Source organism: Pteropus vampyrus, unplaced genomic scaffold (genome assembly GCF_000151845.1).
Source record: "Pteropus vampyrus isolate Shadow unplaced genomic scaffold, Pvam_2.0 Scaffold45, whole genome shotgun sequence".
NCBI classification, from domain to species: domain Eukaryota; kingdom Metazoa; phylum Chordata; class Mammalia; order Chiroptera; family Pteropodidae; genus Pteropus; species Pteropus vampyrus.
Window position 1 is genome coordinate 652,896 of NW_011888826.1, and position 3,682 is coordinate 656,577.

Consider the following 3,682-nt stretch of genomic DNA (forward strand, 5'->3'; position numbering starts at 1 on the left):
TCTTTTGTGAAATAAAAAAAGAAGTGAAACTGTACCTCAGACACAGCGAGCAAGCCCTTTCCCACTTTACAGCCTCTTTCCTCATCTGTAAAAATAGAAATAATAATCTCTACTTTTCAGAATTGCTAAGATTGTAAACTGACAGTAATCACTATACAAGAAAATGTTTATAATTTTTAGAGATGCATATTCAGGTTTGTAGGGTATTGTGCCATAACACTAGGATTGACTAAACTATTTCTGCAAAGAAAAAAAAAGAGGGGTAGATGAAACAAATGGGTGTGAATTTTTGATAATTGTTGATTTGGGGTCATGGATGAATGTGTATACATTGTATTTTTCTCTCTACTTTTGTATATATTTTAAAGTATCATAAATACAATTTTAAGCATTAATATTTTAGAAAGGTACAGGTCCAAGAATTGTTGTCTTTTTTGAAGACAGTCGTTCTATTGCAATTGCTTTCACTGGTTCTGCTCTGATCCTATAATGTGAACTTTATAGATTAACTCTTAGAGGATAATTTTATTTCTTATTTTTATGATTCGAGGAAGCATCTCACCTTTTGCCTTTATGTGCTACCTCTATCACTGTAAACATCTTCCTATTTCTATTTTTAAATTGGGAGTTTTTCCTCAGTAGAAAAGATTTTATGAAAAATAAAAAAAAAAAAAGGAAAAATTTCCTTCTGTCAAGAATAGAGGTTCTTCTGACACAGAATAGAGAGAGGGCCAAAATGGATGAACCATTAAAGACCATAGGCTTAGAATATAACTATATACTTAATTATAATATACCACTCTTTGTAAAACCTGAAATTCTTTAAAAATCCAAATTTAATTACTAACCATTTAGTTAGACCTTTTGGTTACAAGTGATAGAAATGGAACTCGAAGTCAGTTAAGCAAAAACAGGGAAATGCATTGGTTTGCATAAACATAACATGATAATTGTAGAAGTGACAGTGGCCACAGAGCTGAGAAAGATGTGGATCTGCTGAGGGTAAATCTGTTAGCTCTTTTTACTTCTATCAAGTCTATTCCTTCAGACCTATTTATCCATAAGGCAATGTACTATCTTGTGATAGCACTGGTCTAACCTCCTGTTAGTCTCATTACCAGTGTGGAGAAAGATTCTCCAATCTGATAGCCAGTTAGAAGGATCCAAGGAAAGAATGTTGATAGGCCTAGTTTGAGGCATTTTGCCCTTGCTAGAGCAATCACTATGGCCAAGAAGTGAACAATTGAGATTAATCCAGCTCAGTCTACGGCCATGCTACTTTGAACAAGCCCAATCCCGTCTGATCTCGGAAGCTAAGCAGGGTCTGGCCTGGTTAATACTTGGATGGGAGACCACCTAGGAAGACCAGGTGCTGTAGGTGTAAAAAACAAAAAAAATAAAAAATAAGGGATTGTAAGCTGACAAGGTCCTTGCAATCTGTGAGGTCAACCAAGGGTTACCTTGTTTAAAAAAAAAAGTGAGAATTATTGGGTATGAAAAGTGTCAATAGAGGATTAACAGTGTGATAGGATGGGGTGGAGGAGGGAGGCTCCTTTAGATCTTCTTGGGAGAGATGGCATTTGAGTTGAAATCTTCAGCACAAGAATTAATTAGCCATTTCAGGCAGAGGGAACAGCAACTATAAGGCTGTAAAGTGGGAAAAGGCTTGCTCGTTGTGTCTGAGGTACAGAGAGGGGTTCCGACAGTCCAAAGCTTAATAAAAGAGACTCTGGTAAAAGAAGTCAGTGAGGGAGCCAGCATATGGACCTGGAACGAGTTTGGATTTTGTTCTAAGAGAAATAGAAATCTATTGGAGATATTTAAACCAGAGGAGTGACAGTATCTGATTTATACTCTTGAAAGATCACTCTATCAGTGATATGGAGAAGAGATCAGACTGGGGTATAGGGTATAACTGGAGGAAGGGAACTCAGTCTACAGTCATCTAGAGAAGGGACGTAGAGAGCAGTAGGTAGACCTGCGGCATGCTCGAGAAGTAGGATAGGCAGAACTTGCTGATGAGTTTGATGTGCAGTGATGCCATACATAGTCACCAATCCTAAGAGGCAGAGCCAGGATTTGAACTTGGGCTGCATTATTAGCATTACAGTGAGGGTTAAGAACATGAAATTGATCTAGATAACCTGGATTTGTGCCTTGCTTCCATACTCATACCACTCTAAAAAATGAGGTAAGTCTACGGCCATGCTACTCTAAATGTGCCTGATCTTGTCTGATTTCGGAAGCTAAGCAGGGCAGGGCCTGGTTTAGTACTTAAATGGGAGACCACCTAGGAATACCAGATGCTGTAGGCAGTAAAAATAAATAAATAAAAATAAAATGATGAGAGAAATATATCGGTATACAATTTTTCAAAGTGGACCATTTAGAATAAATATAATTGGTGATTGGTTGAAGGATACTAATGCCTCTCATCAGAGGAATAATACTGTACTCAAGTAGCTTTTGAGAGAGCAGATTCCTGTGCATGACAGAGTACTCTCACATCAGGTCACCAATGTATCCTATTTATGTATAATGGTTATGTAAATAAAACCAGAAAATGTATTATGGGAAAATATTGGTGGGAAAGGGTATATGGGAAAATATTGATTTTAAATTAATACTTTTCAAAGAGTTGTTTTAAAAACAATATGAAATAAATGTCTCATTTTAAAGTTGGAAGATAGAAAACATGAAATGTATTTTCTTTAACATTTCTGGAACTTAGGTCCAAGCTCTAGGCAATTCAGACCAATCTCAAAAGTCAGTTGCGTGTTAAAAGTGACTGAATGTTGAATGAGTATTTAAGAATGAGTGTCATGTTCAGTTTAGGCACAAGCCTCAAAGGGGACATTATCTCATTTTGTATCTTAATACTACAGATCTTTAACTGTTTCCAAGCAACGCACAATATTTGGATAAATGGCGTCGAATTTAGGCAGTCATCGCATTTTATGTCTACATCCTCTCAAACATCCAGATGTCTGTTAGCAAATAGATGTCTAAGTGAATTATTGTTTTTTTTTTTTTTTTCCTGAGTATTTGGTATCATGTAGTTTCAACCTGGCAGTCTCCCAAAAGACATGTCTTCTTTCAGAATTTCATACGCCACATTTTTTCTCACCTTACAACAACGATTGGTAAAACATGTCAGTCACCCGCCTTGTTTTGGGAGTTATGGTGGACTCCTGAAAGTAACACTGATTCTGAGTTCCAAATATCTCAAGAAGCTGATGATAGCTAACATCATACAATTTGTGGTTCTGTTATGTCACGGAGCTATGTATTTTTAAGAGGAAAAGGCATAAAGAATATTCTCCACTGTAGTTTGTAAATAAAATCTGAATGGGTAGATGTATCATTTCTCTTAAGCATTACAGTAATACCAGTAAATAAAATAATCCTAGCTATACAATAACTTAGATAAAACTAATATAAACAATTCTAGAGATATTAGCATTTTCTTATTTTTTCTGAAGTGGTTTACAAATTGTCGGTTTGTATATTCCCATGGGAATTAAATTCTTGGTGCCGCTTGTATATTGAGGAGTCTCAATGTGGGAGAATTTAACATGAAGTCCTTTTTACCCAATACCTGTTTCCCAAATAAGTGAAAAAAACAAAACAAAACAAAACAAACCATTTTCCCAGTGGGAAGTGGCTCACTTAAAGTTACCTT

At 35.9% G+C, this 3,682-nt stretch overlaps 2 pseudogenes; both read left to right on the forward strand.

Moving 5' to 3' along the window:
* Positions 1 to 1,262: 1,262 nt before the first annotated feature.
* On the forward strand, positions 1,263 to 1,381 carry LOC111738994 (annotated as a pseudogene).
* An 814-nt stretch (positions 1,382 to 2,195) lies between these two features.
* Positions 2,196 to 2,315, forward strand: LOC111739011 (annotated as a pseudogene).
* The last annotated feature ends 1,367 nt before the right edge of the window (positions 2,316 to 3,682 follow it).